General features: G+C 53.7%; 1 protein-coding gene across 1 annotated transcript in view; it reads left to right on the forward strand.

Annotated features, from left to right (window-relative positions):
• Window positions 1-8335: 8335 nt before the first annotated feature.
• The window catches only part of TSPAN14 (tetraspanin 14), a 55056-nt gene continuing 50855 nt past the window's right edge, over window positions 8336-12536 (forward strand). The window contains exon 1 of the mRNA XM_077746505.1: window positions 8336-8381. The gene's annotated coding sequence lies outside the window, so the exon portion shown is untranslated. The remainder of the gene's footprint in view (window positions 8382-12536) is intronic.

The following is a 12536-nucleotide window of genomic DNA, read 5'->3' on the forward strand; positions in this document are numbered from 1 at the left end:
CTGAGACTGGTTACAAAATGCTAATGCACGGATCTAAGTTCGTTTTATTTATTATATGGGGTCAGCAGCCCTTGCAGCAGACCGAATAGACAGGTGTCCGTGTGCCACCCCTCACTGCCCTCTCCTGGGGATCTCAGAGAGCTGGCATGCTACCCTCCCACGGGAGGCTCCTCGCCACATCTCTGTGCCACAGACCATCCATCCTGGACACAGTGACTGGACCTGGGGTGGGTCCCAGACTCGAAGTCTGGCCAGGCATATCTATAAGACCGGCACAGACGTCCTGCCCAAGAAAGGATGTGGGTGGCGGCAGTTGACCCAAGCAATCAGCAATTCGCCAGGGCACCTGAATGTGGGGCCAAAAGCCATAGGCTCACAGAGGAGGCAGAGGGCAGAAGCCGGGCAGGAGCCCTGGGCAAGTTGGGGACCAGCTGGCCAGGAGCAGCTGCAGCGGTAGAAACAAGGCGGGGAACGAGTGGCAAAATAGGAATGATGCTCTGGGTGTCGGTGACGTGGACACACCCCCACACATATCCTAAAGGACCTGGCTAAGGGACCCGCCTGAGTGTTTTTCTACCTCCCGAGTGGTTTTCACACAGGTGAAGGGAGGTCATCTGAGCAGAGGTAACGGCATGTGTGAAGGCCAAGGGCACAGGACACAGAAGTGGATTCAGAGATCTGTGTGCAGAAAGTGAGGGGAAGTGGGATGCGTTGGCGGGAGAAAACGAATTGTGAGGCCATTCCAAGGGACGCCTTGACTGACCCCATGGGGAGGCAGGGGCTGGAGTCACTCATCAGTTGTCCAGAAATGAGCAAAGGGGACTTTGGAGAGCCTTGGGTCCTAGATCCCTACGTGAGGCGGCTTCCTTCTGCCAGGGGCGGAATCAGATTCCAACACCTGATCCTGAAGGGTGGTCCGTGCGGCCACCATTATACTAGAGGTGGCAGGCCGGTCACTGAGTGTGAGGGCGGCCTGTGGTCTGGGATGTGGTTACAGTGACCAGACGTGGCCAGCCTCTGTAGGACATTCAGTGAAAAGAACTTCTCATGGTTTAGGGGAGAGGGCTGATGGGATCCGATTTTCATTCTAGACTGAGGCGGGGGCTCAGGAGAGAGAACAAGACTGGCAAGAAACATGAAGTGTGGCCAGTGCACAGAAGACATGTAAAGACACGGGCGTGGCTGGGGCCTCACAGCCTGTGGAGGTGAGGACGCGGGTGCGGGGCGGGGAAAGGGCTTAGCACAGAGTCTGGGAAGAACAGCAACACTTACAGGGAGGGGAGATGAGGACACTCCAAGGAGTTGGGTGTGCACTACGTGGTCTTTTGGGGGGGGGGGTAAATAGGAGAGCCAGGAGAAGGAAAGCTCCAAGGAGGAAGGCGACATCACGGACTGTAAAGCCCTCCTCTCCTGCCCCAACACATACACACCCAGCAGTGGCTTGACAAACAGTTCAGCCAACTGCCCCTAGATGGCAGTGTGTGCACATAGCAGGAGCTGCCCAGCAAGACTCCCCAGGGACAGTCTCCCAAGGGACCAGCAGAAGCTCCCCCCACCCCCACCCCCCAGAGCTGTGAGAGGGACCAGGAGAGGCACCCATGATGCCTGCTGCATCCACCTATGCTCTGCTTTGCCGCAGGTGTGTGTGTGGGTGCCTCTCCGTCCTATGCACGGAGGGGAGGTTCGGGCAGGGCCTTAGTACAGCCCCCCAAATCCCCGTGTTCATGACTCTGCATGTGGGGACTGGAGCTGGAGCAGCCAGTGTATGACCACAAGCTGGCTCTGCGGACGACAGCTTCCTCGGGAAGGTGAGCCAGAGAGGACCTACCAAGCGGACCTGGGACCCGAACGACACTGTGGAACTCTGACCCACCTCGCCCTGCTTACCTTTGGACTTTTCGTTATGCCAGAGTTTTCCAACAAGTATAGAAACAAACATCGACAGAACTGACCTGGTTAAAGCAATGTAGTGGGGTTGCTGTTATGGGAGCCAAACACATGCTCTCATCAAGACAGTGCCCAGGGCCGCCTGGGTGGCTCCGTCAGTTGAGTGTCCCGCTCTTGGTTTTCAGCTCAGGTCATGATCTCATGACCCATGTCAGAAGATCAGCCATGGTTTGTGAGTTCGGGCCCTGCATGGGGCTCTGCACTGACAGCGCGAAGCCTGCTTGGGATTTTCTCTCTCCCTGTCTCTCTGCCCCTCTCCTGCTTGTGTGCTCTTTCTCTCTCAAAATAAATAAATGTTTAAAAAAAAAACAACCTGTTGGGGCGCCTGGATGGCTCAGTTGGTTAAGCACCGACTTCGGCTCAGGTCATGATCTCACAGTTTGTGGGTTCAAGCTCTGCGTCAGGCTCTGTGCTGACAGCTCAGGGCCTGGAGCCTGCTTCGGATTCTGTGTCTCCCTCACTCTCTCTCTCTGCCCCTCCCTCACTCATGCTCTGTCTCTCTCTCTCAAAAATAAATAAACATTAAAAAAATTTTTAACTGTTAAAAAAAACAAAAACAGTGCCCAAATGTATAGCTTCTGCTTAAATGTCTCTCTTAAACCCCAACTGGCAAACTGCACCTCTTGCCTCTGTCCTGGGACACTTCAAGGGAAGAGGTCCAAGCTGCCACCTGTCACCACACACATGCAGGGTCACTCGAATTCCTTCTCAGTGAAGAGCATGCCTATCTATGAAGCCAGGAGACGATGTCTATTTCTCATCTCCCCATCTAATTAGGTCACCCCTCAATCCTACCTCCTGCGTGTACTTTCAACCTGGTCATCTCTTCCCATTAGCACATCGTCAACTTTCTGAGCCATTGCAATAGTGTCCTTCCTGACTGTTCTTTGCTTCAATCTTTGCTCTCTCCAATGCACTCTTCCAACAACTACCTTCGTAGGGACCTTCCTTTTTTTTTTTTAAACATTTTTTTTATAATTTTTTTTAATGTTTTATTTATTTCTAGGAGAGAGAGAGAGAGAGACAGCGTGAGCAGGGGAGGGTCAGAGAGAGAGGGAGTCACAGACTCTGAAACAGGCTCCAGGCAGTCAGCACAGAGCCCGACGCGGGGCTCGAACCCACGAACCGCGAGATCATGACCTAAGCGAAAGTCGGACGCTTAACCGACTAAGCCACCCAGGCGCCCCTCGTAGGGACCTTCCTAAAGCCCAGACATGACCATGTTACTATTCTGCGTAAAACCTGGGGGGACTGCTTATGACCTAAGGAACACCGGCCGTACAGATCTCTGCCAGGCATTGTGAGGTCCGTCTCACACACACCATCTTTTCTTTGGCACACAGATGTTGCTTCACAGACCACAGGGATGTGCATTTGACCTAGACCTGGTCCAAGTATGGAATCTTCCCTCTTTCACTAAACTGATGGGTCCAGGAGTGGGCATATGACCAGAACTGGACTGGTTAGAGACTAGTTTCTTGGGATTCGTTCATACCAACCTAGAGTTAGAGTCACGTTGGAGAGGTGTAAACTGAGCACTAGGGAAAACAGGCTGGGTTGGAGGGCTCATGGCCTGGACAACCCACAGGATCAGCCCCCAGTTTCCAGAGTCACTCTAGTTTCAAGTTCTGGTTTTGGTTCTGTGAGTGAACCCCACCTCCTTAGGCCTGAACTAGTTCTTGTGGGATTTTCTTCCATCAAAAGCAGGCTAACGTGAAGATTCTCAGTAGTCTGGCCTTAAGACCTCCTTCTCAGTTAACAGAGCTCCTCACGGCCTACCGATGTTTTACAAACGTTATTTCACTTGATTCTTACTATAAACTCGGGAGGTGAGTTTTCCTATTCTCCTGACTTTACAAAAAAGAAATCCAAGGTTTGGAAATGCATTTTGCTCAACATCAAGAGGCTGAGAATAGGGAGAACTCGAGCACCAAGTCCCTCTTTTTTTTTTAACTTTAAAAAATTTTTAAATATTTAGTTTAGAGAGAGAGAGAGAGAGAAAGCAGGGGAGGGGCAGAGAGAGAGGGGCACACAGACTCTGAAGCAGGCTCCAGGCTCTGAGCTGTCAGCACAGAGCCCGACGTGGGGCTCAAACTCATGAGCCGGGAGATCATGACCTGAGTTGAAGTTGGACCCTTAACCAACTGAGCCACCCAGGCGCCCCACCAAGTCCCTCTTCTATTGGAGCTCCTTCCTCCCTATTCCCCACCCTCTGGCCTGTACACAGAGAGGTGTGGCAGTGAGGAGCCCAGGAGGAGTAAACGCAGCACTGGGACAGAAACTGGACCAAGGCAGAGGGGCAAGGAAGACATCAGAGGACAATAAAGACCACCATTTTCCGCCACTGAAAATTTTATTTACAGCCAACTACGGCTCCAGGAAAAGGGGAAGAAACTCTCAGCCTCTTTCCCTTCCCACCCCCATACTGGTTTTTGTTCCCATAATCCATACCTCAGGCTTGCAGTCTGCACTATAATTCAACTAGATACTTGGTAATTACAGCTGTAGGACCTGGCCTGGAAACTAAGTCACTGGTTACAGTAGAGCCAGTCCTTTTATGAGTTGGGGCTGTCCATCTCTTCTTTTTATTTTTTTTTTAAGACTTTAAAAAAATGTTATTTTTGAGAGATAGAATGCAAGTGGGGGAGGGGCAGAGAGAGGGGGACAGAGGACCCAAAGTGGGCTCTGCGCTGACAGCAGAGAGTCCAACGTGGGGCTCGAACTCACAAACTGTGAGACCAAGACCTGAGCTGAAGTGGGACGTTTAGGGGTGCCTGGGTGGCTCAGTCAGTTAAGCGACCGACTTTGGCTCAGATCATGATCTCACGGTTCATGAGTTCGAGCCCCGTGTCAGGCTTTGTGCTGACAGCCAGCTCAGAGCCTGGAGGCTGTTTCAAATTCTGTATCTCCCTCTCTCTCTCTCTCTTTCTCTCTCAGCAATAAATAAAACATAAAAAAAAAAAATTGAAGTGGGATGTTCAACTGAATGAACCACCCAGGTGCCCCTTCTATTTATTTTTTAAAAAAGGACAATAAAATGCGCCTGCTCTGCTTGGAGTATCCCTGATGCTCGGAAGCCACCCATATTGCTATAAAAATGGGTCAGTAAAGCTTAGTGGGTCTCCCATGGCAGCTGGGACTGGCATAAGTAACTGTTAAGCAAGGCCCAGTGGGGGGTGGTAGACGCCGTGGTGGCTCTGTGGACATGTCCTTCACCCTCTTCATACCCTGCTCTGACGTGGCCGACCAGTCCACAAGAGAGGGGTCTCCCAGAGGCTGCTCAGGCTGGCAGGACCCCCCCCTTCCGTGGTACATAATGGTAGCTTTACCTTCCCCTTCCTCCTTGGTCTAAGCTCACGCCTCCTTCACATCCAGAATTCAGCAGACATCATCAGATGTGAATGACTATCTTTCCAAGGCCAGCTTTACTGGAAACATCTCTGCCTCCAAGCCCCATGCAATGATGGTGGAGGCAACCCTCTATCAGGGCTGTCCTGTCCGTTAGTGCCTACATCCCATCTCCTTTTCTTCAGAATCCTCCCTCCTGCCTTCTGTCCTGGATCACTCCTATGCCTCTGTCAATGTGCTCTCGTAACTTCTGCATTTCCACAAAACCTTCTGTATTCTAACAAAAGTTAAAACCAGACATGGCTGGACGCATCTGAAAACAGGATTAAACAGGACCAAAATTTCTTCCTTTGTTAGACAAGGTCAAGAGGTGGGTATTCCAGGAAAGGTATGGTGGAACCTTTAGGTGGAACCTCCCTAAACATGAGGAACACAGATTCATTCTAACTTATTGCACTAACATCCTCAACACGTGCTTTCCACACCAAAGTCTAATTCGGTTGCTTGAGCTCCACAGGTATATTTAGATCTTGCAGTGAGCAGGAAAGAACAAGGGCTGAGGACGGAGCACCACTTCCTTTGAAAGCTGGTTCTCAAGTGGGGCACATGGACGCCTCCACTCACTGCCGGTTGGCTGGAACTAGGTCATGTGACCACACTTAGCTGCAAGGGAGTCTGAGAAACTTGCTTTTATTCTGGGGAGCCACACGGCCAGGGGGAGAATGGCTGTTAGGGTCACCTAGCAATCTCTGCCGAAACCTCCTGAGAGTCCACGTCCATTTGGAGACCCCTCCCAGTTCTCTTGTGCCCTATTAGACAAGCTGCCCCAACATGATAGTGGTTTGGGTCCCATGCAACCATTCCATGAACACTCTATCACATTCACCAATAACCTTCGTGTTGCCTGAGTCAATGGAGCCTTCTCTGTCCTCATCTCATCTGAGTTCTAAGCGGCGTCTCACACAGCTGACCTCTCTGTTCTAGAAACTCTTTCCTTTCTTTGTCTGTGGGCTACAGCAATCTCCTGGTTCTCCTCTGGCCTCCTCATCCTCTCTTTCGGTCTTCTTTCCTGCTCTGGCTCCTCGGACCCTTCTGGGTTCCTCTTGAACCCTCTCTTCTTCTGCCAACTATCAGGTCACTCTAGGTGACTTCCTCAGATCCTACAGCCTTTCTTGTCTTTAAGATGATGCCTCCCAAACCCCACCTCCAGCCCAGGCCTGCCTTCTGAGCTCCTCATGACTTGACAATTGAATTGATCTCTGACCGGCATCTCCAACCCAACATGGCTAAAACAGAATTCTTGATGATTCTCCCTGAGCTGTAGTCCCCTTCCTTTAGGCTACCTCCAATCAGTGAGGCACTGTCCACTGGCTTACTCCAGCCAGAAACTTAAAAGTCATCTTAGGTTTTTCCCTTTCCTCCTCCCTCCCCCCCCACCCCCGCCCATCNAATAGCTTCTCTCAACCACTCATCTTAGTGTGGCCACAATTTGGTCCAAACCACCATTATCTTTGGCCTGGGCTGCCACAACAGTCTAATTGTCTCTGCTCTTTTATTTCTGCCTGCCACCCACCCAATGTATTCTTCATGCAGCAGGAAATCAGAACATGTTAGCCTTCTGCGTAAAACCCTTCCATGGTTTAATAAAAAGCCTCCATCTGTAGACACAGCCTCACATGCCCTCCCCACCTCCCCACTTCCTCCTAGTCCTCCTTCCCAGGCTTGCTATTCTGGCCATACAGTTTTCTTTCAGCTCCTTCACTGGTCCAGAACTTACTTTTGTCCAGAGGTTCCCTTTTTCAGGGCCTCAGTACATACTGCTCTCAACCTGGAATGTGTCAGCATGGCTTTTCCCCAGGCCGTCCTCTCTTTCATTTGACTTCAACATCTCTTTCTCAAGGACACAAAGTTACTCCCATTCTCCATCCCAGCTCCTTGTTTTTTGTTTCAGCATTTATCTCGACTTGTAATTGTCACTTGTAATTGTCCTCCCTAAGAAAAGCAAGCTTTACAGAGCAAGGGGCCTCAGCTGTCTCTTTACTGCTGTATCCTCAGCATCAAGATAGGGCCTGCAGAGGCACTCACTATCTGCTTAAGGGTGAGGGAATGGACAGTTTCCCCAAGACATCCTTGGGCTGCCCGGGATGTCACAAGCAGGCTGTCTCCCCCTTAACAAAAACAACCAGGAAAGGACAGAACAGTCTCCGTTGCAAGATCTCCTCCTGCAATAGGACTCAACCTGTGGATTGTTTCTATTAAAATGTGGTTTATCTGGTTCCCTGGCCCAGTTTTGATAGATGTGACTTTCCATGTTGCTCATCTAGCCCTCTTTCACTTAGATGACTTTATGAATCAGTGGTGTGTCTGTGCCTCATTTCAGAGAGGTGGGAGGAGACCACTGAGGTCAGCCTTTGTAATCACAGCACCCAGCCAGCAGGGTGACCACCCCTCTGCCATCTACCCCTCACGGCTGCCTCCTTCCTCATCGCTGCTCTCAGCCATCTCCCCAGGACAGATCTTAGTAACAAATCTCAGCAGGCGGTCCAAAGAAAGCTTGGTATTTTTAGCACCAAGACTAGAAGGAGGTCTTTGCTGTCCAGTGTGCAAAGAAATGCAAAATGTTAACTTACTACCCTTCCCTTGAAGGCCTCCGCCCCCTGCAGCCTCCCAAGTCAGAGAGGAGCACCTCTTATTTTTTTTCTTTTAAGGAAGCTGTATGCACAACGTGGGGCTTGAAGTCACGACGACCCCCAAGATCAAGAGTCGCATGCTCTATGGACTGAGCCAGCCAGGCGCCCCGCCTATTTTCAACACGGCCATTTTTCTTAATCCTGCGCTCACCCCTACTCGGTCACCCCCGTACCCCTTGAGAGATGTTGCTTCCCCTCGGCCCCCGCCGTGCGGGTTTCTCCCGGGCCCAGGGCCAGCCCAGTAGGAGGCTAGGCAGGGGGCGCCGACGACGCAGCGCACCTTGGTGAGACGCTCGAGGTGGCCCCCAAACGGGACAATGGGACAGTCTGGCGACCAGGCCNGCCCGCCGCCGCCGCCGCCGCCGCCACCGCTGCCGCCGCCGCCGCCGCGCCCGGGTGAGTGGAGCGCGGAGCCCCTGCTGGAGCGTCGGGCCCTGCCCCGTTCATTGTCTGAGGCCGACCCCCCACACCCCCCCCGAGGGCCCTCTGGGGACTAGGACTGCTCCCCAGGTTCGGGCTCGGCCCCTCCGGCTTCCTCGCCGTTGCCCCGGAGGCGGCCCCACGGGCGGCGCTGGCTTTGTCTGCCCAGATCGCCCGCGAGGGGCTGGAGGCCTTGGCCCGGACCCCGTTAAGCCGAACTCCGGCGCCGGGCGGGGTGAGAGCCGCAGCGGGCGACCAGCCTGGCGCAAGGGCTTCAGTAGCCCTTGCCCTGTCCGCGTTCCCGGACGGGCGCGCGCCGGAGTCGCGCGGGGGTGGCAGAGTTCGGGGAGAGGGGGCTGGACCGCAGCCTTTGGGGCTCTGCCTCCTGTCCCCTGCAGCGAAGCCAGGGAGGGGCACTCCCTTCGGCTCGGCCAGGGACCCTCGGTACCTCAGAGCTCCGGCCAAGGGTAGAGGGTGGGTGCAGACCTGGGGGGGCCGTTCCCTCCCCCGCCCCGCGGTGGGTGTGCACCGAGTCGCTTACCCGGGCGGTCCGCCCCACTCCGGCCAGCACGGGTTTGGGGCGGCCCGGGTTTGAGTGGGTGGTGACCAGCTTCTTTGCGTTCGTCGTTTGAGGTGGTGCTTGGGAGCAGAGCCGAACTCCTGACCTAACTGAAGCTTCGGTGGAGTTGGCTGGTCTCGCGTCGCTCCTCCTGCTGGGGAGGGGTGGTGGTGCGGGTGGGTGGGAAGTGTGTATGTGTGTGTAGGGGTGATTATGCGGGTGGGTAGGAAGTGGGTGTGTGTGTGTGTGTGTGTGTGTGTGTGTAGCGATGGTGGTGCAGGTGGGTAGGAAGTGTGTGTGTGTTGGGGGGACCTCCGGCACACGTGTGAAGTTGGTCGACTAGAAGCGGTCTCTGCTGTGGGGAGTCATGGGGGGAAGCCGATCGCCCCAGTACTGGCGTGGTCTCTGGCTGCCAGGGCTGTGTGTACAAGCGCAGCGGCTGTCCCGGAGGGCCGGTGTCTGGGGGGCATCAAGTCATCCTGAGACATGCGTGCAGGGCGTTAACACTGGAGCCTGGGCTGGTGTGTCACTCCAGTGATCGGCACCCTGGAGGTCTTCCTTCCCGGATGGGGGTGGCTTGGGCTGATAGGAGTGGGTGTAGCTGCCAGCCAAATCCTCAAAAGTAGCCTTCCTCCTACCCTTTGACCTCAAAGAAGGGGAAGTTAGTGTTTGCTGAGTGCTTGGGCCACCCTTCCCTATTTGTGACGGGAAACCTGGGGTTTAGGTCATCAGAGCCCACCCAGCACTCCTGTAACCCTTCTCCATGCAGCTAGCCCTCTGGTTAGCAGAGGCACCCTTCCTTCCAGGGATTGTCCTGGGACCCTCAGAATGCAGCACATACTCTTCCTGTCTTGGCCCCATATACCCTTCTAGCTCCTCAGCTGTCCCCACACTGTCCCAGTCTGGATCCCTAGTGTCTGGGAGACAGGTCACCAGAGGGATTTCCCCCTCCTCTCCTACTGCATCACCTTTTATTTCCACCTTCAGCTGGAGAATTTCTTGATCTCTCCATCCCCCCATCTTTGACCTGCACTGCTTGGACCATCGAATGTGACTTTCGGGTCATTTAACAAAGCACTATTGAGAGTCTGTGGGATGCCAGAAGTGGCCAGGTGCCGTTTGTAGGCACTGTACCAGGCTCACAACTCCCTGAGCGGCTGTAGGCCCCGTGTGGTCTTACAGCCCAGCCTGGACAGAGGTAGTAGGTGCTCAGTGGTGTTTTATCGATCTGTGCTTGATCTCCGCTTGAGCAGCAGTATTATTATTCAGGCAACCAGGAGTGCAAACCCGCTGGTGCTTCTGGAGGTGACTGCCTGGAGGAAGAAAGAAAAGGCATGGAGAGGAAGGGGCTGCCGAGGGTGGGCTGCCCAGGGGAGTTCCCTCCTTTACCAGGTGGGCAGCTGTGCTGATCTCGGAGGACAGGCAAGGGTGCCCCCCTTCCCATGTTTGAGCACGGGAGGACAAAGCTCATGCCCTGTGTCGGAGGGGAGGGGACTCCTGCCCTGCAAATCACGGTGATAGTGGAAGCCACGGAGTTCTGGGCTTCCAGAAACATTTCCCCAGGCCTCACTTGGGTCACCATGCGCTCAGAGATTTTGACTTACTTTCTGTTTGGCCGTGCCTACAGGGTGCTGTTGTGCCAGGCCTGGGCAGCCTGTGGTAGATTTAAAACGTAGTGGAGGTTACGGACAAGTTTGTGGGTGATTCCGTGGAAGGTTTAAGAGCATAGTGACAGTGAGGGTACTGAGACCTACCCTTGGTGGACACGTGCACCAGGCGCTATCCTGAACGCTTTGCTTACTTGAACGCGTTTAACCCTGGACACGACGCAGTGTGAAAGATAATGCCATACGTCCCATATGACAGATGAGGAAACTGTTCTAGAGAGGTCACAGAGTACTTGCTTAAGGTCTCAATGTGAGCACGGTTTCTCATTTCTAGTTTAGACAGTGCCTTCACATGAAAGCTGGTTAGTCCACTGCACAAGCCTGGCCCGTGGTGGAACTATTAGGTCTTTTAATGCAGCTGCCCTTTTAGCCTCTGCTTCTGAAAGCACCTCATCTGCCTGGGCACGTAGCGGGCACCCCTGAACCCCTGTTGAGTACTGGTGAAGTAGCTCTGGTCTCCCAGCGACTGGGCAGACCCGCACTGCCGTGCAGAGAAGATCGGGCAGTGAGTCACGGCCTCTATCTGTCTAGATGGATCAGGGTTTGCTGTGGTAACAATCCCCAAATCTCAGAGGCTTAAAGCAGCAGACGGTTATGTATTGCTCACCCCGCATCCATCACAAATCTGCTTTCTGTTGTTCTCACTGTGGAACCCATGCTGATTAATTGGAACATTTCTGGTCACTTGGACGGGNCATGACCCATCTCACCCAGGCTCTCACAGCTTCCACCCAGAAGCGACGTTTCACTGGCTGAAGCAGCCGCGTGGTGCTACTTACACCTACAAGGTGGAATGGGGACGAGATCTGAGAATCTGGGGTGAATGGCACTAAATGCTTACCATTGTGCCCTCCCCTGCGATTTCTTCTCAAGGCCTGGCTCTGCGTGTCACCAGAGACTGTGATCATGAATTAAAGAAACACTGTTAAGGCTAAGGATGAATTGAAGCACCCCACTTGAAGGGCAGGGGTAGGGCGAACAAGAAAGCATGTTAGGGTGGGAGAGGTAGTCTGCAGAGGCAGCCTGATTGTCTGCCCCTGGGCAAGTTGCTTGGGTTCCTTGAGTCTTCATGGGTCCAAGGACTAGTGAGTTCCAAGCCAAGGATTCCTTCTAAGCGTATATTCAGCTCCTAGCCCAGTGCTAGGGGCTATGAACTGAGATGAGGATCCTTGTTTTCTGCTGCTGGGTCCTGGTGGCCTTTAAAGAGGGATATTCGTGTCCGTGCGAGGGAAAGTTGGCTCCTGGTCCCCATCAGTGCCCTGGCACTTCAGCCCTTGGACTTGCCCATGCTTTACCTTGTATGTGGCTAGTAGGGGCAGCCACCTTTTCTAGAAGCAGGAGCAGGTATTGGAAGCCCTCTAGATCTCCACCTTCATCTTCCATATCTAAGACTCTTGTAGGCCTACGGGTGTGGGGACAGGAAGTTCCTAAGAAGAGATGGGATCGCCTGGAGAACAAGCTTGTTTGGGTGTGGGGCTGGGGTGGTTCTCTGGGCTGTTGAAGGGGGCCCGACCCCTCTGTTCACTGCAACTTTCCACTCAAGTGAGCCACACCACACTGTGGAACTAGCTTTTGTGCTTTGTCACCTGCTTGGTCTCGGGTGACTTCCAGCAGGGCCAGGAAGCCCTGGTGGAGGGGTGAGACCTCAGCTTCTCCTGCACTGGGTTAACTTGTATCCTTAGTCCTACTTCCTCCTTGGCCAGGGCCTCTGCTTTCCCACCTGGAACAGAGGGAGAGGTCATGGGGGGTTCCCACAGCGGGCTGACTCCTGGCTGGCCCTCACCGTTCCCAGGGCACTGCGTAGACCCGTGCTCTGTGACTCTTCCGTCCAGGTAGAATGCCACCTGGTTTGTCTTCTCCGCAATAGCGGCGTACTCTCTGAATCTGTGTGGGGTTTCCCTACTT

Source organism: Crocuta crocuta, unplaced genomic scaffold, assembly GCF_008692635.1.
Source record: "Crocuta crocuta isolate KB4526 unplaced genomic scaffold, BGI_CrCroc_1.0 scaffold28, whole genome shotgun sequence".
Classification (NCBI taxonomy): domain Eukaryota; kingdom Metazoa; phylum Chordata; class Mammalia; order Carnivora; family Hyaenidae; genus Crocuta; species Crocuta crocuta.